The 23,162-nt window shown below is 43.8% G+C and overlaps 1 protein-coding gene across 1 annotated transcript in view; it reads left to right on the plus strand.

The window, feature by feature from the left end:
- Positions 1 to 5,204: 5,204 nt before the first annotated feature.
- LOC121577835 (transmembrane protein 198-like) overlaps positions 5,205 to 23,162 on the plus strand; it is a 37,321-nt gene continuing 19,363 nt past the window's right edge. Inside the window, exon 1 of the mRNA XM_041891762.2 lies at positions 5,205 to 5,747. The gene's annotated coding sequence lies outside the window, so the exon portion shown is untranslated. The remainder of the gene's footprint in view (positions 5,748 to 23,162) is intronic.

The raw sequence follows: 23,162 nt of genomic DNA on the forward strand, positions 1-23,162 counted from the left end.
GAGCTGATTGTGGACTACAGGAAACAGAGGGCAGAGCACGCCCCCATTCACATCGACAGGTCTGTAGTGGAGCGGGTCGTGAGGTTCAAGTTTCTCGGTGTCCACATCACTAATGATCTATCATGGTCCACACACACACCAACACAGTCGTGAAGAGGGCACGACAACGCCTCTTCTCCCTCAGGAAACTGAAAAGATTTGGCATGGGCCCTCTGATTCTACAGCTTCACCATTGAGAGCATCTTGACTGGCTGCATCACCGCTTGGTATGGAAATTGCTTGGCGACCGTAAGGTGCTACAGAGGGTAGTGCGTACAGCCCAGTACATCACTGGGGCCGAGCTCCCTGCCATCCATGACCTCTATACCAGGCGGTGTCAGGAAGGCCACAAAAATTGTCAGACTCCAGCATCCCAAGTCATAGACTGTTCTCTCTGCTACCACGTGGCAAGCGGTACCGATGCACCAAGTCTGGAACCAACAGGACCCTGAACAGCTTCTACCCCCAAGCCATAAGACTGCTAAATAGTTAGTCGGTGTAGCCATTTGGTTAACTATTTATCTATCTGCATTGACCCTTTTTGCACTAACTTTTTTTGTCTCATCACATACACTGCTGCTACTCTTTATTAGCTGTCACTTAATTCTTAGTTATGTACATACAGTGCACATTTTGTTACGTTACAGCCTTATTAAAAAATGTATTACATTGAGGGTTTTATTTTTATACACAATACCCCATAATAACAAAGCAAAAACAGGTTTTTAGAAATGTTTGCAAATGTATAAATAAAAACTGACATCACATTTACATAAGTATTCAGACCCTTTACTCAGTACTTTGTTGAAGCACCTTTGGCAGCAAATTACAGCCTCAAGTCTTCTTGGGTATGACGCTACAAGCTTGGCACACCTGTATTTGGAGAGTTTATCCCATTCTTCTCTGCAGATCCTCTCAAGCTCTGTCAGGATGGATGGGGACCGACGCTGCACAGCTATTTTCAGGTCTCTCTAGAGATTTTCGATCGGGTGCAAGTCCGGGCTCTGGCTGGGCCACTCAAGGACATTCAGAGTCTTGTCCCAAAGCCACTTCTGCGTTGTCTTGGCTGTGTGCTTTGGGTCGTTGTCCTGTTGGAAGGTGAACCTTGCCCCAGTCTGAGGTCCTGAGCGCTCTGGAGCAGTTTTCATCAATAATAATAATAATAATAATATGCCATTTAGCAGAAGCTTTTATCCAAAGCGACTTACAGTCATGCGTGCATACATTTTTGTGTATGGGTGGTCCCGGGGATCGAACCCACTACCTTGGCGTTACAAGCGCCGTGCTCTACCAGCTGAGCTACAGAGGACCACATCATCAAGGATCTATCTGTACTTCCTGACTAGTCTCCCAGTCCCTGCTGCTGAAAAACATCCTCACCGTATGATGCTGCCACCACCATGCTTCACTGTAGGGATGGTGCAAGTTTCCTCGAGATGTGACGCTTGGCATTCAGGATAAAGAGTTCAATCTTGGTTTCATCAGACCAGAGAATCTTGTTTCTCATGGTCTGAGAGTCCTTTAGGTGCCTTTTGGCAAACTCCAAGCGGGCTGTCGTGCCTTTTACTGAAGAGTGGCTTCCGTCTGGCCACTCTTCCATAAAGGCCTTATTGGTGAAATGCTGCAGAGATGGTTGTCCTTCTGGAAGGTTCTCCACATCTCCATAACTCTGGAGCTCTGTTCGTGACCATTGGGTTCTTGGTCACCTCCCTGACCAAGGCCCTTCTCCCTCAATTGCTCAGTTTGGCCAGGCGGCCAGCTCTAGGAAGATTTTGGTGGTTCCAAACTTCTTCCATTTAAGAATGATGGAGGCCACTGTGTTCTTCGGGACCTTCAATGCTGCAGATATTTTTTGGTACCCTTCCCCAGATCTGTGCCTCGACACAATCCTGTCTTGGAGCTCTACGGACAATTCCTTCGACCTCATGGCTTGATTTTTGGTCTGACTTGCACTGTCAACTGTGGGACCTTCTATAGACAGCTGTGTGCCTTGGACTCCAATCAAGTTGTAGAAACATCTCAAGGATGATCATTGGAAATAGGATGCATCTGAGCTCAATTTTGAGTCTCATAGCGAAGGGTCTGAATACTTATGTAAATAAAGTATTTCTGTTTTATTTTTAATACATTTGCAAAAATGTCTAAACCTGTTTTCGCTTTGTCATTATGGGGTATTGTGTGTAGATGGATGAAAAAAAATAATTTAATCAATTTTAGAATAAGACTAACGTAACAATATGGAAAAAGGGAAGGGGTCTGAATACTTTGTGTATAGCCAAGTTATCGTTACTCATTGTGTATTTATTATTACTTGTTTTATTATGTTTCACTTTTCTATTTCTCTATTTTCTTTCTCTCTTTATTGTTGGAAAGGGCCCGTAAGTAAGCATTTCACTGTTGGTCTGTGCATGTTTGCGAATCATGTGACGAATAAAATTGTATTTGATAAATTGTATTTGATATCCCCCCACATTATTATCCGCCCTACTATTATCTCAAATGAGCAAAATAACTGCTGTACTGTAGGCTGAATTTCTGTGTTCTTCCTGACTCTACCCGTCTACTTTTTCTTTTTTCGTCTACTTACCTATCTCTATTTCCTCAGACCTTGTTTCTGTAAGGACGGGAGAAAGTGGGTGGGTTCAGAGGCATCCCAGTCTGTTTACAATCAGGGCCTGTGGTCTCTCACCTTTCCCAGCTGCGGCGGGGGTGGTCCACCTGGTCCCCACATCTGGAGCATGTTAGTCACTTCCTGTCGCTAGCATCCGGTCAGACCCCTATCCCACAGACCCAGAGCTGGGATGGGAGACGGAGAAGCACAGGAGTGGTCTGGGCCTGTACAAACACAACGAGTGTGTGTCCTGTTGCAAGAATGGTGACCCAGATATTAAATATTGACTGACAGCTAACTATTGACTGACAGCTCAAAGAGTTATGATTTCCAGGTGTTTGTTTTGCAATGAGGGATATAAAGAACCTGTAGGGTATCATACTAGATGGTATAATTAACTGTTTTAAAGTGTTATGCTTTACGGGAAGGGGTGTGTGAATAAACAAACATATTTGAAGTTGGAATATCAGAAGATGTGTCAACAGGTGTCTTTAAGACTGCGTAGAGATATAAAAGAGGACATTTGTGAAGGATATTTTCAAGAAGTAGGCATATCTAGCTGTGTTTTCTGATTCTCTTTCTATAACTTCTCTTCTGTTCCCTCGTGGACTCATATACTCTTTAAATTGACTGAACCTCCCACCTTCCTGTGCTGCAGTACAGAAAAGCTGTAGTTTTATAGGCAGTTCAAAGCCTTTGCACCTCTAGTCAAACAGAGTGCCTTGAAAACATGAACACATTAAATCCTCCTTCTTGTGTACCCATATGTGTGCCGTGTGTATAGGCTACAGAACACTAACCCACTGCTCTGACGTCGTCAACCCACTATAGACTCTACGTCTGGCAATGCTGCCTGTCTGTCATGGCAGATAGTTACAAATCCACAGGAACCCTAGGACTGTACAGAGCTGAGAGAGAAGAATGCAAAGTGACATGGCTTCAAGTCAAACCCAAGTGAAGTAAATACAGCCATAGACCTTTAAAAACATTCCAAAACAGAGATGAGAAGGGCAACACCTACACTACAATCAAATACTGACCACAGAATATGATACAGTACTTCAGCTTCATTGTGTAGCTAAGCTATCTTTGAGCTTGATGTAGTATTGAGGACAATTTTTTTATATGACAAGAAAATGAAATGTTCTAAGGATGTTTAGTTATACTACTCGGAAAATGGGTAACGTACTTACTAAGACAATTCAGTTAAAATTATATTGCATCCTTGAACACTGCTAGCCTAAAAGCATGATCATTATATACAATCAGAGGACAATTTGAAAAGCAAAAGTTGTAAGGATTTGTTTTAGTGGTGTGACTGGGTTGAGGTTTGATATGAAAAGTGTTGAATGATCTGTTGATTTTTGGAAGGTGGGGTTGGAGTCCAGGTTGTTTTTCAAGAGTATTTTGCCAATATCTATCTCCATTCCCCCACGTGCAAGTAGGTCCCCTGCCTGTTCCTAATGTCTTTTAGGCTTGGGGTGGAACTTGGTCGCGGAGCATTTCGTATTATTCTGTACGTAAATCCGTGACACTCCATTTAGTATGATGTTATTTGTTATGGTTACATAAGACAGATGGTTACTTAAGGCAAAACAAAAATTGGGTGGGCGTAGAATGCAAACGTCAGCAACCAAAATGTTGCGAGTTTGAATCTCATCACGGACAACTTTAGCATTTTTGCTGATTAGCAACTTTTCAACTACTTCCTACTTTTTGGCTACTTTGCAACTACTTAGCATGTTAGCTAACCCTTCTCCTAACCCTTACCTTAACCCTTTTAGCTAACCCTTCACCTAACCCTAACCGTAACCCTTTTAGCTAACCCTTCCCCTAACCTTAACCCTTTAACCTAACTCCTAGACTTAACCCTAACCCCTAGCCTAGTGAACATTAGCGAGCTAGCTAACGTTAGCCACCTAGCTAGAATTCGTAACATATCATACATTTTGCAAATTCATAACATATTGTACATTTAGAAAATTCTTTAACATATTGTATTTTTTTAAAATTTGTGACATTGTACGTTTTGCAAATTCGTAACATATAATACGAATTGTAATTCGAAACATATACGAAATGGGTGCTGTACAGGCCAAAATTAATACATACCATATGAAACGTAACATACTAAATGGAATGTTGGGATTTACATACAGAATAATACGAAATGCACTGAGACCAGGTTGTACATTGTTGTGTTCAAATCACCCAATTAGAAAATCGCCAGAGAACACCGCTCTATTCAAAACAGTCACTGGAGGGTACTCGTCTGTCTCTCTCTCTTACACACACACACACTAAGTGCAGTATGCCTAACTATGTTATTACACATTTATTATCTATAATCTATTCTCTATTATTATTATCATCATTATTATTATAGAAGACAAACTCAGTACCATCCAAGCCTCAGGCCCCTATCTCGCCCTCCCAGTCCCAAATTTGAATGCAACTGGGCAGCAATAACAGATGGTATGTTGGCTATGATGTCAAGCGTTTTCAGCTGTTGGCTGAACGTTGGAGGGGAGGGGGAGGGGGAGGGAGAGGGAGAGAGAGGAGGGAGTGGGACTCTCACGAAGAAAAATAATAGGCCTACTCTTTTTAAAATGAGTTTAGAACTCGAGAGAACTAAAACCCCTTGGGTATCGACAACAGTCCACGCCAGATAGAGGGAAAGAGGTGGCGTGTAGAGGAAAAACAATTTGGCTCGCTGTAGCTAGCCTCTGTCAGACGTGACTAACTAGCCAACTGACAAACTTATTTTTAATACAATGCCGTGGAATTTATGAATACATTGTTATAAACCGCAAGAACTCACTTTATTTAAGTTCCTCCGTTGAGACTGCAAATAACGCTTGACTGATTTATAATTTTGGACAGTTTTTGAAGAAGACAAGAACGCGGGGCTGATTCATTTTGAATAGTCTACTTTTGTCCTTAAATCATTGAAGGGAAAACTTTTTATGGTCACTGTGACTGTAGCCTATGTGCATTGGAACCGGTTTTCCCACTGCTGTCTCGATTTTCTGTTTTCGGTTGTGTTCATGCCTGACAGTTTTCACGGAAAACAGATCCACGTAGCCGAACGCAGTCGGTAAGTGTTCTTTACATTGTGTAAATAAGTTATTAACCTTTATAGTATGTAAATTACAGCCATATCATTGGCTATGATGGATTATACTCGCACGGCAGACAATACAATTTATGATCTTTAGGCTCCTTCAAACAGGAGAAAGATACAATGTAACTGAAATACTCTGTAACGTTAGTTCCTGTAGAAGAGCTTTTGTTACATTGTATCTTTTCCCTGCTGTTTGAAAAAGTCTGCGGGTGGGATGCTCATAAACTTGTGTTAGTGACTAGTAAGTTACACCCTTTTGAAGGCAACAACACGATTTTAATAATGAATTCCATAGAGTAAGTATAGGCTAAACTATTTTTGTTTTATTCATTCAGTAATTTATCATATCATTATGATGTCACTCTCCAGTAAATTAATGTGTGGGCTCTGTTTCAAGATAATTTTAGTAGAACCTATTGGGTTATTATACAGAAGATAACAATGTAAACAACTTGGGCAATTAGCCATTGTATGGAGAAAAGCCTGAAATGGATTGATTGTTATCTTTAACAATTGTTATCATAGTCAGACGTGCACTCCCTGATCCTATTGACCAGATAAGCATTGTTATGTATTTTCTCCTTGACAGCTATACAACTACATACAAACAACACCCACTGTAAACATGCCTAGTTTTTTCTCACATCAGTTCACATATTCATTTTTTTCTATTTGTTTTCATCCATTTTTCCTCTGCCATAGTCTCAGACAGGACATGAAAGAGCCTTGGCCTTGTAGCCCAGTGTGTTTACTGGTGGGGGTGTGCCTTGCTTTTTTTTTGGGGGGAATGATAGCTTATGTCCCTCTGTGGCAAAGGAGTCACACATCGTCTCTAGTTACACCCCCCCCCAACGCTCTTTCCTCTCCTACACCCTCCCAGCTAGCCCCCCCAAAGCCAGTCGGCTAGCTAGGGCCAGATGGCTTTGCCTAAACCACCTTGGGAAAATGCAGAGATGGGGCACTTCCCTGATCTGGAGAGAGAAAGAGAGAGAGGCATATGAGGGAGAGGGGGAAAGAGCAGACAGTAAATGCTGGCGTGTGATACTTAACTCCTAGTCCTTGAGGGCCTGTAGTGTACTGTGTTATTCTGTTTTTCCATAATACCTTTTAATTAGCACTGAAGCACTCATCATCACTCCCTGGGTCCCTCCAACCAGGAGCCTTGGTCTTGACCTCAGGAGGGGGTCTTGGTGGCCCGTCTAACCATCCGCCTCCAGGGGTATTGTAATTCCCTAGCTCTGTCTGGCTAGAAAGAAGACTAATCATTCTGAACTACTTTCCTTTCATAATTGTCTACTTTCACTCACCACCTGTAGATCTGAGAGAACATAGTTGAGAGGTAAATTGGAACTCCATCCCAGGGTGTTCACCAATAGCAGTTTTCACACTGGCATTTTCAACCAAAGGTGACTCAAAGACAAACTGGTTGATTAGATTTTCAACCCGAATGGTGTCAACCCAACTAAGGACCAGGGTTGAAATATATTTTTTAATTTTACCTTTATTTAACTAGGCAAGTCAGTTACATTCACATTTAAGTCATTTAGCAGACACTATTATCCAGAGTGACTTACAAATTTGTGCATTCAACTTAGGATAGCCAGTGGGACAACCACCAAATTCTTATTTACAATGACGGCCTACACCGGCCAAACCCGGACGACGCTGGGCCAATTGTGCACTGCCCTATGGGACTCCCAATCACGGCCGGTTGTGATACAGCCTGGAATCGAACCAGGGGGTCTGTAGTGACGCCTCAAGCACTGAGATGCAGTGCCTTAGACCGCTGCGCCACTCGGGAGCAGGGTGGGAAGGAGAGGTCAGAGGAGAGACACCCTAGTCTGGCCTTAATGTAGCCCTGACCCATGATGACAGAGCGTATATTATCCATAATAATCATGGGCGTCAGGTCTTATTGTGGAAACTCTTCTACTGGTGGTGTCATGGTGAATTGAAGTCTTCTACTCTACTGTCTTTACTGACTGTACACTCCACACCCCCGTTAGAGACCCTCAGCTGTGGTAGCAGAGGTCAACCCTGCCAAGGCTCGTATGGTCCAGCCAACAACATGACCTGTCAGAGAATTGAAAGGTCACAACTTTAGCTTAGCGTCTCTTCATCTGTAGGAGGACTGAGGAGCAAGGGGGCAGGGATGGGTCGTGTTTAAATAAGACTGCTGTTGCAAAGCTTGGGCAGCTGTATATACTATCAGTGAGGGGGGTTGGAGAGTGCAGCCTCTGAGGCATGCTCCCTGTCCTGTTGATCTGTAATTCAGTTTGAAACCGGGCCCTTTTTACTGAGCCGGCAGTTTTTAGATAATTTAGAACTGAAAGTTTGTTGAAGTTTAACTTTCCATGCTCTGACAAGCCTGTCTCATGTGTTCTCTGCATCAGGCTATTTCAGGCGAAGTCCTGTGATTGATAGATCCACTAACTTTTTGTTTATTATCATTTCCAGAGACCTCTCCTCATAGACTTGTTCTGGGTCTGGATATCCCCAATTTTTTTGTCCCCTGTAATGTTATTTCTGTATCTATGTCCGCAATGTTAAATTCGTTACAGTAAAACTGAAGATGATGAATGCACAGAGCAGACGTCCTTGTCTATGCAGACAAGGGCAGTCTCTCACATGATAACAAGATTTGTCATGTTATGGTATGTGATGTCACGAGAGGCTACACAGCTTTCAGCGGGATTGCTCAAGTAGTGCAAGGAGACCAGGTTCAACCAAAACAAGGATTTTATTAAAGGTCTTGGGAAACTAACGAAAGTATGACACAATTCTGTTCTCTGGTGGCTCTTTAAGGGTTAACAGTTCAGGGATGTCTCTTCCACATCCAAAATCATAACTCTCCCTCGCTCAAATAACTTTTCCCCAGTCTTACTGTATTCCACGTTGCAGCTAGTGGCCAACCCAGCAAAACGTCCTTCCAAATGTCCCACACGTATTTCCACAGGTGCATATATCCAAAGGTGAGTATTTCCCAAAGGTAAGTATCTCCAAATCCTTATATTCCTCATGGAAGTGGACGTGCAGCCCTCTTGTCCTCCAGAGAGCCCAGCTTGGAGACCGTGTCTCTTCCCTTCACCAAACCTTCAGCTCATCAGCTCCTGATTGGTTTCAGCTGCGTGGGAAGATTGGCCATAGAGGGTTGGAGTTCCCGACCATACCAGCAGATGGAGCCATAGCTGTCTGGGTTTGCAGCCATCTCAGGGGATGTAACGTCCCTCCAGGACACAGCCTCTCGTGACATCACACATCCCCCTCCTCGGGACCGACGTCCTCGTCGGGGTAAAGGCAGCGAAGAAGGCATCACGCCGGGAGAGGGCGTCCGCATTGCCGTGGTGCTTGCCAGACTGCTCTCTCTTCAACTCCTCCAACTCTAGGACCAGGGACTCAGCCTCCTGTTGTCTCTCCTTGAGTTTCTTACTGAACGCATCAGCCTTGGTTTTAGCAGAGTTTAGCTTCTGTTGAGCAGCTTTCAGTTCCTTCTCTCTCTCTGCCTCCGCATTCTTCATCTTGTTCTCCAACACCTTGTACTTCTCCTCTGCCTTCTTCTGGACCTCCTTACTACTGCGCAGGGTCTCCTCACACTCCTCGATGGTCCTGCGCAGCCTCTCCAGCTCCTCCTGTTGCTTAGGGAAGGAGCTCTGTTGGAGTTTAGCCTGGAGGATATCTAACTCTTCTGTCTTCATGTCTAACTGTTGCTTTAACAAACGATACCTCTCAGCGGTCCCCTTCAGACCAGACAGTTCTTTGTCCAGATTCTGTAGCTCCGTCTCTGTGTCGGTCTGGGCACCTGCCATCCCTCTCAGAGCCCGGGCGGGAGTGAGTAACTCGGAGGATTGCACCGGAGCCTTCCCAGGATGAGTCTTGCCTCTCCGTTTCCGAGGTACTCGGGTTATCCTCTCCTGAGACTCCCTCCAGAGTGGGTAAAAGGCTGGGCAGTCTCGTCCAATTAGGACAGGGACGGGGAGGGAATCAACCACCCCCACCGTCGTGTGTATGGTTCCCCGTGTGCTGGTCATTGTAAGTTCAGTAATGGGGTATTCTCTGGTGTCCCCATGGACACAGGAAACTGGGAGGACTTTCCCCGGGGTCAGACACGTTGGGCCCACCAAATCCTTACGCACCAGGGTGGCCCGGCTACCAGAATCCAGTAAGGCCTCCACATCATGGTGATTCACAGTTACCGGGCAGGTGGGGGGTCGATCTGGGCCGCCATCTACGACTCCCAAGAGCGAGGCAAAACGATGTGTGGGTGCTGAGCTGGAGGACTCCGCAGTGGGCATAGGTTCATCGGCTGGTTTCCCACACTGCCAGGAGATATGTCCCATCTCCCCACACCGGTAACACTGTCGAGGTTCCCCATCCTGGTGTACTCTTCTTGGACCCGCCTGGTTTCTGGCTCCCCCTGGAGCCGGGATAAGTCCTGACGTGGCTGGGTTCGAGACCTTGGGGTCCTTTGGACGGGTTCTTCCCATTTGTGGTGGGGCCGCACTCCTGGGGTCTTTTCGGGAAGCATTCAGCATCTCCGCTGTGGCCTGGTACTTTTCCACAGCTTCCACGGTCAGATCAGCCGTGGTCAAGGCCTGTTGACTGATGAACCGTTTTGCCTCATAAGGCAGGGCGCGTAGGTAACGATCCACCACAACGGCCTCCACCACCGCCGCTGCTGTATTCCTCTGCGGATCCAGCCATTTCCTTGCGATTCGGACAAGTTCATGCATCTGCGCCCGAGGAGGTTGGTCTGGTTGGAAGGTCCAACTGTGAAAGCGCTGGGCCATACCAAACTTTGTGAGTCCATATCTGCTGAGGATCTCAGACTTCAGGGCATCATAGTCAGTAACCTGGTCAGGGCCCAGGTCCCGGACAGCATTCAGCGCTTCCCCGGTTAGAAAGGGGGCTAACAGACCAACCCACTGTTGCTTGGGCCAGGCTTCCCTAGTGGCCGTGGCCTCAAATGCATGCAGGTATGCCTCAATGTCATCGGTAGCTCCCATCTTAGATATAAAGTCACTTGCCTTTATTGGGCGGGTATTTTGGACCACCCTCTGTCTCTGCAACTGCAATTCCTCTGCCTTCAGAAGGTTGGCTTTCTTTTGCTCCTCCAAGAGAGCCACGTTTGCTTGCATCTGGGCTTGCTGGCCAGCAACAAGGGCTTTCAATATGTCCTCCATTTCAGTCGGGCGGGGAGCCTACGGCCAACTTGGAAAACTGGGTGATCAAACCTTCGGTATCCTCCTCTGACATGCACTATTAACGCTTGAGCGTGCCTGTATTCTCCACCATCTGTGATGTCACGAGAGGCTACACAGCTTTCAGCGGGATTGCTCAAGTAGTGCAAGGAGACCAGGTTCAACCAAAACAAGGATTTTATTAAAGGTCTTGGGAAACTAACGAAAGTATGACACAATTCTGTTCTCTGGTGGCTCTTTAAGGGTTAACAGTTCAGGGATGTCTCTTCCACATCCAAAATCATAACTCTCCCTCGCTCAAATAACTTTTCCCCAGTCTTACTGTATTCCACGTTGCAGCTAGTGGCCAACCCAGCAAAACGTCCTTCCAAATGTCCCACACGTATTTCCACAGGTGCATATATCCAAAGGTGAGTATTTCCCAAAGGTAAGTATCTCCAAATCCTTATATTCCTCATGGAAGTGGACGTGCAGCCCTCTTGTCCTCCAGAGAGCCCAGCTTGGAGACCGTGTCTCTTCCCTTCACCAAACCTTCAGCTCATCAGCTCCTGATTGGTTTCAGCTGCGTGGGAAGATTGGCCATAGAGGGTTGGAGTTCCCGACCATACCAGCAGATGGAGCCATAGCTGTCTGGGTTTGCAGCCATCTCAGGGGGATGTAACGTCCCTCCAGGACACAGCCTCTCGTGACATCACAGGTATATTACCAGATGCATTTAATTGATTATAATACCAAGTTGCATTCTGAACTGTCTCAATAATCCCAACATGGTCTACTCAATCCGTCTCACTGTCTAGTTTCTTTGTGTCACAGACCTTCAAGTAGCTTGTTCATAGGACATGAGCTCAGAAGAACAAGGCTAGCTCTGTTTAAAAGCACAGGCCTACATACAGTGCCTTCAGAAAGTATTCATACCCTTTGACTTATTCCACATTTTGTTGTGTTACAGTCTGAATTCAAAATGGATTAAATTAATTTTTTGCTCACCCATCTACACACAGTACCCCATAATGACAAAGTGAAAACATGTTTTTAGACATTTTTGCAATTTTTTTTGAAAACAAACATTTCAAAAAACATAATTCCACTTTGACATTAAGGGGTATTGTGTGTAGGCCAGTGACACAAAATCTAAATTTAATCAATTTAAAATTCAGGCTGTAACACAGCAAAATGTGGAAAAAGTAAAGGGGTGTGAATGCTTTCTGAAGGCACTATAGTACAGTAATATCCTGTCGTGGTGCAATGACTTGATCCAAGTCTCCATTCTCTGAACCCTTGACTAAAATCCAGATTAGTATTCCTACTCTGGCTGGAAGGGCTGCCGGCAAACGTGGCAAGCTGGCATTTGCCCCTGCACTTTTCACCCATGGTGCCACCTCTGCTGGTTGGCCACACATCTCTGTCTCCTGCAGTTCTAACTCAGTACCTCAGGAGTGACTGGTATTACCCCTAAGTCCCATCTTAACCCTGCACTCCCTCTTTCACTTTAACCCCTTGCAACTCATAGAGGGGACACAGTAGTACTGTAATGTGGATATGACTACTTTATCGGCTAGAGCTCTGATAGAGAAAAGCCTCAGTTATATTTAAGCTAGCAATCAAGGCTGCAGTGTGCTTATCTGTTATCACACTCCTTATTAAGTATTTCAACATAGCCATGAATGAGTTACTGTCCTGATTTGCATCATATCCCATGGTTGTCAGGCATTGCTCTACAAGCCAAGGACTGATTTAGGTAACATATTTCCTTGGAGTAGCCTATACTCTACTGTACTGTACTGTGTTGGTCCTGCACTGGCAGAGTGTATTTATACACTGACCACACTAGGATCTCCCACAAATAAGCCCCCTCAGTTAAAAGAGCCTGGAAATAGAGTCTATGTTGAACCCTGTTGGTAAGAGGAGATGCTTGTTGTGGGTTATGCTGGGAGATGGAGAGAGTCTTCTCCTGTAGCATTAGTCTAGGAAGGGCAGTCAAGAAGTATTTGGGTGTGGAATTGTTTGGCTGTCTCATTGGCCGAGCCGAGCATCCAAAAGGGATAGTTTAGGGTCTTGGAGATCCAATAACATCCATTCATAGAGGGACTCAACGTATTGGGTGATGTAGTTTCCCCCTGGCTTAGGGGATGCCAGGGAAACCTAGTAGTGTACACGAGGGGAGGTATTTTATGATTGGAGAGATCTTAAGGAGGTACAATTATACCCTGGCACCAGACAGACGTTGGGTGGAATAGAAGAACTGCTCTGCGCTGCTGTAAATGACAGAGCTCAACTGGAAGTGGCAGAGAGCAGAGATACAGAGATGCTGTGTGGGATGGTGAACTCTTCGAGGCCCACCACTCCCCCCAACCCCACACTACAGTAGATCTAGCTGTTACCTTAAGTAATATGAATATCCCCTTTTTTGGAAGCCATTTTGCCTGTTCCCTGACAGTACTCCACAGTATAATGACATACAATTTCATTTTGATTCAACTCATCAGATACATTTATACAAGGACAATTTAACTGTAACTAACTGTTAGTAACTTAGCAGGCTAAGGTCTGATTTCATTATTACTGAACCAGGATACAAGTGGAAAATATAAAGATCCAGTCCATAAAAAAAATTGGAGGCCCCTTACACTTCAGTGTTTTGATGCAAAAATTCTAGCAAAATGTATAGAATTAAAAAGGTATTGTCGGACATTATTCATTCTAATCAGAAAGGTTTTGTTTACATGGAAGATTCATTGGAGATAATATAAGGCAAGTACTGGAAACAATAGAACACTATTAAACATTCTGGGAAACCAGGCCTGCTATTCATAGCAGACTTCGAAAAGGCATTTGATAAAGTACGACTGGGGTTTATACAGTGGGGAGAACAAGTATTTGATACACTGCCGATTTTGCAGGTTTTCCTACTTACAAAGCATGTAGAGGTCTGTCATTTTTATCATAGGTACACTTCAACTGTGAGAGACAGAATCTAAAACAAAAATCCAGAAAATCACATTCTATGATTTTTAAGTAATTCATTTGCATTTTATTGCATGACATAAGTATTTGATCACCTACCAACCAGTATGAATTCCGGCTCTCACAGACCTGTTAGTTTTTCTTTAAGAAGCCCTCCTGTTCTCCACACATTACCTGTATTAACTGCACCTGTTTGAACTCGTTACCTGTATAAAAGACACCTGTCCACACACTCAATCAAACAGACTCCAACCTCTCCACAATGGCCAAGACCAGAGAGCTGTGTAAGGACATCAGGGATAAAATTGTAGACCTGCACAAGGCTGGGATGGGCTACAGGACAATAGGCAAGCAGCTTGGTGAGAAGGCAACAACTGTTGGCGCAATTATTAGAAAATGGAAGAAGTTCAAAATGATGGTCAATCACCCTCGGTCTGGGGCTCCATGCAAGATCTCACCTCGTGGGGCATCAATGATCACGAGAAAGGTGAGGGATCAGCCCAGAACTACACGGCAGGACCTGGTCAATGACCTGAAGAGAGCTGGGACCACAGTCTCAAAGAAAACCATTAGTAACACACTACGCCGTCATGGATTAAAATCCTGCAGCACACGCAATGTCCCCCTGCTCAAGCCAGCGCATGTCCAGGCCCGTCTGAAGTTTGCCAATGACCATCTGGATGATCCAGAGGAGGAATGGGAGAAGGTCATGTGGTCTGATGAGACAAAAATATAGCTTTTTGGTCTAAACTCCACTCGCCGTGTTTGGAGGAAGAAGAAGGATGAGTACAACCCCAAGAACACCATCCCAACCGTGATGCATGGAGGTGGAAACATCATTCTTTGGGGATGCTTTTCTGCAAAGGGGACAGGACGACTGCACCATATTGAGGGGAGGATGGATGGGGCCATGTATCGCAAGATCTTGGCCAACAACCTCCTTCCCTCAGTAAGAGCATTGAAGATGGGTCGTGGCTGGGTCTTCCAGCACGACAATGACCCGAAACACACAGCCAGGGCAACTAAGGAGTGGCACCGTAAGAAGCATCTCAAGGTCCTGGAGTGGCCTAGCCAGTCTCCAGACCTGAACCCAATAGAAAATCTTTGGAGGGAGCTGAAAGTCCGTATTGCCCAGCGACAGCCCCAAAACCTGAAGGATCTGGAGAAGGTCTGTATGGAGGAGTGGGCCAAAATCCCTGCTGCAGTGTGTGCAAACCTGGTCAAGACCTACAGGAAACGTATGATCTCTGTAATTGCAAACAAAGGTTTCTGTACCAAATATTAAGTTCTGCTTTTCTGATGTATCAAATACTTATGTCATGCAATAAAATGCAAATGAATTACTTAAAAATCATAGAATGTGATTCTCTGGATTTTTGTTTTAGATTCCGTCTCTCACAGTTGAAGTGTACCTATGATAAAAAATTACAGGCCTCTACATGCTTTGTAAGTAGGAAAACCTGCGAAATCGGCAGTGTATCAAATACTTGTTCTCCCCACTGTATATAAATGCCTGGAGCTTTTCAATTTTGGAGAATCTCTTATAAAATGGGTTAAAATCATGTATAGTAACCCTAGGTGTAAAATAGTAAATAATGGCTATTTCTCAGAAAGTTTTAAACTGTCAAGAGGAGTGAAACAAGATTGTCCACTATCGGCATATCTATTTATTATGGCCATCGAGATGTTAGCTATTAAAATCAGATCCAACAATAATTTCAAGGGATTAGAAATCCAGGGCTTAAAAACAAAGGTGTCATTGTACGCTGATGATTCATGTTTTATTTTAAACCCACAACTTGAATCCCTCCACAGCCTCATAGAGGATCTAGATACATTTTCTAAACTCTCTGGATTACAACCAAATGATGATAAATGTACTATATTACGTATTGGATCACTAAAAAATACAATTTTTACATTACCATGTAGTTTACCAATAAAATGGTCTGATGGTGATGTGGATATACTCGGAATACATATCCCAAATGAAATAAATGATCTCACTCCAATAAATGTTAATAGAAAGTTAGCAAAAATAGATAAGATCTTGCTACCATGGAAAGGTAAATACCTGTCAATTTGTGGAAAAATCACCCTGATTAACTCTTTAGTATTATCCCAGTTGACCTATTTGCTTATGGTCTTGCCTACGCCTAGCAAACAGTTTTTTTAAATATATGAGAAAAAAATATTCCATTTTATTTGGAACGGCAAGCCAGACAAAATTAAACGGGCCTATTTATATAATGAATATGAATTCGGAGGACAGAAATTATTAAATATTAAAGCATTAGACCTATCACTAAAAGCTTCAGTCATACAAAAGTTATACTTAAATCCAAACTGGTTCTCTAGCAAATTAGTAAGATTGTCTCACCCAATGTTCAAGAATGGCCTTTTTCCCATTATTCAGATTACAACCTCTCACTTTCAGTTATTTGAAAAGGAAATCATCTCCCAAATATCACTATTTCTAAAACAAGCCATAGAAAGTTGGTTGCAATTTCAATTTAATCCTCCAGAAACGACAGAACAAATAATGCAACAAATATTGTGGTTAAACTCAAATATACTAATTGATAAAACAACTTTTTTTTTTGACAAAATGTTTTAAAAAGGTATAATCTATGTAAATGATATCATCGGTAAGACTGGTGGAGTTATGTCGCACACGCAGCTAACAAAAACATATGGAAATGTCTCCTGCAAAAATGGAAGAGGAAAGTGGAAGGGGGAAAAAGTAAGGAATTTGTCTGTCGCCCTTGCATTAAAGAACATCATTGGTTAAAGAAAACTGTGATAAATAAAAAAGTATACCAGTTTCATTTAAGGACCAAAGGATTGACCGCTGTCCCATATACTGTAGATTGCAAAATAGTTGGAAAGAGATTTTTGACGTACCGATCCCATGGCATAGTGTTTATAAACTGATACGCAAAACGACGCCGGATTCAAAACTTAGAATTATTATATAAAATTCTTGCTACCAATATAATGTTATTTATATGGGGGATACAATCTTCCCAGCTCTGCAGATTTTGCTGCGAAGAGACAGAGTCATTAGATCATTTGTTTTGGTACTGTACATTTGTAGCTTGTTTTTGGACACAGGTCCAGGAATGGCTAAAGGATTGCAATATTTACCTGGAGCTAACCCTGCAGATAGCATTACTGGGTGATCTGAAAAGTCATAGTCAATTGATCAATAATATAATAATAATTTTAGCAAAAATGTTTATTTTCAATTTACAATCTGTAGAAACAATGAGAATAGAAAGGTTCAGAACTTTTGTAAAACATCACAGTACAGTTGAAAAATATATGGCAAATAGAAATCCAATATGGATGGTGTTAAGAGATAGATGGGTGGAGTTGAAGGATGGGACTAATAACAACTAACAACAACTAATAACAACAAGATAACTAATAATGTAAGCATACTGTGTCCATAATAGTAAAATAATAATAAATAAAAAACGAAGGAAAAAATTGGAAATAATAAACTAAAAACTATAAAAACTATTTTTTTTTAAATACAAACAATAAAATAAAAATTTAAAAATTTAAAAAACGAAGGAACATAAAACAATATAAAACAGTAATAAGATAAAACAATTAATGAAAAAATAATAATAATAATAAAAAATATATATATAAAACAAATGAAAATTATAAATATACTCTTAAAATTAAGAATTAAAAAATATTAGTTGAAGTCGGAAGTTTACATACACCTTAGCCAAATACAATTAAACTCAGTTTTTCACAATTCCTGACATTTAATCCTAGTAAAAATTCCCTGTTTTAGGTCAGTTAGGATCACCACTTTATTTGAAGAATGTGAAATGTCAGAATAATAGTAGAGAGAATGATTTATTTCAGCTTTTATTTCTTTCATCACGTTCCCAGTGGGTCAAAAGTTTACATACACTCAATTAGTATTTGGTAGCATTGCCTTTAAATTGTTTAACTTGGGTCAAACGTTTCGGGTAGCCTTCCACAAGCTTCCCACAAAAAGTTGGGTGAATTTTGTCCCATTCCTCCTGACAGAGCTGGTGTAACTGAGTCAGGTTTGTAGGCCTCCTTGCTCGCACACGCTTTTTCAGTTCTGCCCACAAATATTCTATAGGATTGAGGTTAGGGCTTTGTGATGGCCACTCCAATACCTTGACTTTGTTGTCCTTAAGCCATTTTGCCACAATTTGGAAGTATGCTTGGGGTCATTGTCCATTTGGAAGACCCATTTGCGATCAAGCTTTAACTTCCTGACTGATGTCATGAGATGTTGCTTCAATATATCCACATAATTGTCCTTCCTCATGATGCCATCTATTTTGTGAAGTGCACCAGTCCCTCCTGCAGCAAAGCAACCCCACAGCATGATGCTGCCACCCCCGTGCTTCACGGTTCGGATGGTGTTCTTCGGCTTGCAAGCAACCCCCTTTTTCCTCCAAACATAACGATGGTCATTATGGCCAAACAGTTCTATTTTTGTTTCATCAGACCAGAGGAAATTTCTCCAAAAAGTACAAGCTTTGTCCCCATGTGCAGTTGCAAACCGTAGTCTGGCTTTTTTATGGCGGTTTTGGAGCAGTGGCTTCTTCCTTGCTGAGCGGCCTTTCAGGTTATGTCGATATAGGACTCGTTTTACTGTGGATATAGATACTTTTGTATCTGTTTCCTCCAGCATCTTCACAAGGTCCTTTGCTGTTGTTCTGGGATTAATTTGCACTTTTCGCACCAAAGTACGTTCATCTCTAGGAGACAGAACGCGTCTCCTTACTGAGCGGTATGACGGCTGCGTGGTCCCACGGTGTTTATACTTGCGTACTATTGTTTGAACAGATGAACGTGATACCTTCAGGCATTTGGAAATTGCTCCCAAGGATGAACCAGACTTGTGGAGGTCTACAATTCTTTTTCTGAGGTCTTGGCTGATTTTTTTGATTTTCCTATGATGTCAAGCAAATAGGCACTGATTTGGAAGGTAGGCCTTGAAATACATCCACAGGTACACCTCCAATTGACTCAAATGATGTCAATTAGCCTATCAGAAGCTTCTAAAGCCATGACATCATTTTCTGGAATTTTCCAAGCTGTTTAAAGGCACAGTCAACTTAGTGTATGTTAACTTCTGACCCACTGGAATTGTGATAATGTGAATTATAAGTGAAACAATCTGTCTGTAAACAATTGTTGGAAAAATTTGCGAGAAAAAAAACCATATGGGGGATTGGAAGTGATGCAGACAATTACATTGATGGACGTTACAATCTATCTGCAATATTAAAGCTGATCTACCCCCTAAAAAAAAAGCAGGCTAACATTTATGCAGTTAGATTTGAACATTTCCTCAGCAGAATGTTGTGGACTTGTCCCGATGCTTTACAGCTAGAGAGATGAGTTCCACTAATATGTTTGAGCTGAGCTATTACAGCTAAACAGTTAAACCTGACTGACCTTAATATTTACAGTGCCTTCAGAAAGTATTCACACCCCTTGACTTTTTCCACATTTCATTGTGTTACAAATTGGGATTCAAATGGATTCAACAATCTACACAAAATACTCTGTAATGTCAAAGTGGAAGAATAATTCTAACATTTGTTATAAATTAATGAAAAATAATGATTAGATAAGTATTCCACCACCAATGGTCAATACATGTTAGAATCACCTTTGGCAGCGATTACATCTGGGAGTCTTTCTGGGTAAGCTTTGCACACCTGGATTGTACAATTTGCCTATTATTATTATTTTTACTCTTCAAGCTCTGTCAAATTGGTTGTTGATCATTGCTAGACAGCCATTTTCAAGTCTTGCCATAGATTGTCAAGCTGATTTAAGTCAAAACTGTAACTAGGCCACTCAGGAACATTCAATGTTGTCTTGGTAAGCAACTCCATTGTATATTCGGCCTTGAGTTTTAGGTTATTGTCCTTCTGAAAGGTGAATTTGTCTCCCAGTGTCTGTTGGAGAGAAGACTGAACCAGGTTTTACACTAGGATTTTGCATGTGCTTAGCTCTATTCTGTTTCTTTTTATCCAAAAACTCCTTAGTCCTTCCCGATGACTAGCATATCCATAAGATGATGCAGCCACCATCATGCTTGAAAATATGAAGAGTGGAACTCAGTGATGTGTTGTGTTGGATTTTCCCAAAAACATAATGCTTTGTATTCAGGACATGAAGTTCATTTCTTTACCACAGTTTTTGCAGTATTACTTTAGTGCCTTGGTGCAGACAGGATGCATGTTTTGGAATATTTTTATTCTGTACAGGCTTCCTTCTTTTCACTCTGTCATTTAGGTTAGTATTGTGGAGTAACTACAATGTTGTCAATCCATCCTCAGTTTTCTCCTATCACAGCCATTGAACTTTGTAACTGTTTTAAAATCACCATTGGTCTCATGGTGAAATCCCTGAGCGGTTTCCTTCCTCTCCGGCAACTGAGTTAGGAAGGACGCCTGTATCTTTGTAGTTAGTGGGTGTATTGATACACCATTCAAAGCTTAATTACTTCACCATGCTCAAAGGGATATTTAGTGTCTGCTTTTTTTTTTTTTAAACCTATCTACCAATAGGTGCCCTTCTTTGCGAGGCATTGGAAAACCTCCCTGGTCTTTGTGGTTGAATCTGTGCTTGAAATTCACTACTCGACTGAGAGACCTTGCAGATAATTGTATTTGTGGGGTACGGAGATGGGGTAATCATTCAAAAGTCAAGTCTTTTCAGGATGTAATCTTTTATTCCATTTTGACATCATGGGGTATTGTGTGTAGATAGATCAGTGGCACAAAATCTAAATTTAACCCATTTGAAATTCAGGCTGTAACGCAACAAAATGTGGAAAAAGTCAAGGGGTGTGAATACTTTCTGAAGGCACTGTAGGTGAGGCTTGGCATCCACTCCTTAGTTTTTGTGTTCATAGTGACTCCGTCGTACTCCACTCCCTGTATAGCCTAGTCTGGCTTTGTAATGACACTATATGTTCAATTGTTTCTTCTTGTCACGGTTTCGGCCGAGACTGCTCCTCCTCCTGGTTCGGGCAGGCTTCGGCGTTCGCCGTCCCTGGAGTACTAGCTGCCACCGTTGAATGTTTCGTGGTGTGATTGCTTTGGTCTGTCTTGTACACCTGTGTCTGTTTGTGTTCTGATTACGTGTCCTATAAGTTCCCTGTTTGGTATGGGTTAGATTGTGTGTTGTTGTCTGCCTGTATTTTCGGAGCTGCGTTTTGACGCTCTGTTTGTTTGTTTAGTGTTTACGCATGGTTTACGTATTCACTCGCCTCTGTTTGTTTTCGAGGCCGTGTATTGTAATTTAGCACTTTTGACTAGTAAAGTCTGTTGGACGAAGCCTCTGTGTCCTGCGCCTGACTCCTCCACCACATCCACATCGGTTCTACTGACAGAACAACAACACCAACCATGGAGTCAGCAGGAGCAGCTGCGACACCCAAGTCGCTGGAGGAACGGATCAGCTATCAGGACACCATGATCCGGCAACTTGGGTCCGCCATGGACGAGGTGTCCAACACTCTGCGCCGGTTGGTTACTGGGGAGGTGCCCACGTCTTCTTACACCATCCCATCACCAACGGCCAGTCCTCCTCTCTCAGCACCGGAACCCAGGGGCATTCGGCTCTCGCTCCCGAGGGCATATGACGGTTCTGCAGCCGGGTGTCAGGGGTTCCTCCTGCAGGTGGAACTTTACCTGGCTACCCTACACCCAGCGCCCTCGGGATACGAGAGCGTCTCCGCCCTCATCTCCTGTCTATCCGGCAAGGCGTTGGAGTGGGCCAACGCCGAATGGAGGGGAATAGACGCCGCTACCATCACCTACGCGGAGTTCTCCCGCCACTTCAGGGCTGTCTTCGATCACCCACCTGAGGGAAAGGCGGCGGGGGAGCGTCTGTTCCACCTCCGACAGGGGAAGAGGAGCGCACAGGAGTTCGCCCTGGAGTTCCGGACTCTAGCGGCGGATGCGGGGTGGAATGAGAGGGCCCTCATCGACCATTACCGGTGTAGCCTACGAGAGGACGTTCGTCGTGAGCTGGCCTGCAGGGACACCAACCTATCCTTCGACCAGTTGGTGGACATCTCCATCCGTCTCGACACCCTGCTGGCTACCCGCGGATGTCCCGAGTGGGGGTCGTCCATTCCACCCTCCAGCACCTCCGAGCCGATTCCCATGGAGCTCGGGGGTGCTGGCGCTAGAGAGAGGAGGAGAGAGAACCCGAGGGGGGCCATCCCCTGCACCAACTGTGGCCGTGGAGGACACACCGCGGCCAGGTGCTGGGGAGGGTCTCCTGGAAGAGGGGACAACAGGTCACGCACTGGGGAGTCATTTCAGGTGAGTAGGCGCCCCACTTACCCAGAGCTCTCTGTTGGTCACATGAGTATTCCTGTGAGATTTCCACAGGTGGCACCTCATTCCCAGCATAAGGCGCTAGTAGATTCAGGCGCAGCTGGGAATTTTATTGATCGTGCATTTTGTCATAGGTTAGGAATTCCCCTTCGGCCGGTAGAAGCCCCCTTTCCTGTCCACGCCCTAGACAGCCGGCCGTTGGGGTCGGGGCTGATCAGAGAAGTCACAGCACCACTTAAGATGACGACGCAGGGGGGTCATGAGGAGATCATTCAGTTTTATCTGATTGACTCTCCTGCGTACCCGTGGTGCTGGGGCTTCCCTGGTTAAGCGCCCATGATCCTACCATTGCGTGGCAACAGAGGGCTCTTATGGAGTGGTCTGCCCAGTGTGTAGGGAAATGTCTAGGTGTTTCCTTAGGGGCGACCTTGGTAGAGAGTCCGAACCAAGTGCCCGCAATGCGCATTCCCCCTGAGTATGAGGACTTAGCACTTGTGTTCAGCAAAACGAGGGCAACACGGCTACCACCTCATAGACAGGGGGACTGTGCGATAAATCTCCAAACAGGAGCGGCACTTCCGCGGAGCCGTGTGTATCCCCTGTCTCAAGAGGAGACTGCGGCTATGGAGACTTACATAGCCGAGTCCTTGGCACAGGGATACATTCGGTCCTCCACTTCCCAGGTTTCCTCGAGTTTCTTCTTTGTGAAGAAGAAGGACGGGGGGTTTGCGCCCGTGTATTGATTACCGTAGTCTCAATCAGATCACGGTTAAGTACAGTTACCCTCTTCCACTGATTGCGACTATGACGGAGTCATTACGCGGAGCGCAGTTCTTCACAAAGTTGGATCTCAGGAG

This window comes from Coregonus clupeaformis, unplaced genomic scaffold (genome assembly GCF_020615455.1).
Source record: "Coregonus clupeaformis isolate EN_2021a unplaced genomic scaffold, ASM2061545v1 scaf0005, whole genome shotgun sequence".
In the NCBI taxonomy this organism is placed as follows: domain Eukaryota; kingdom Metazoa; phylum Chordata; class Actinopteri; order Salmoniformes; family Salmonidae; genus Coregonus; species Coregonus clupeaformis.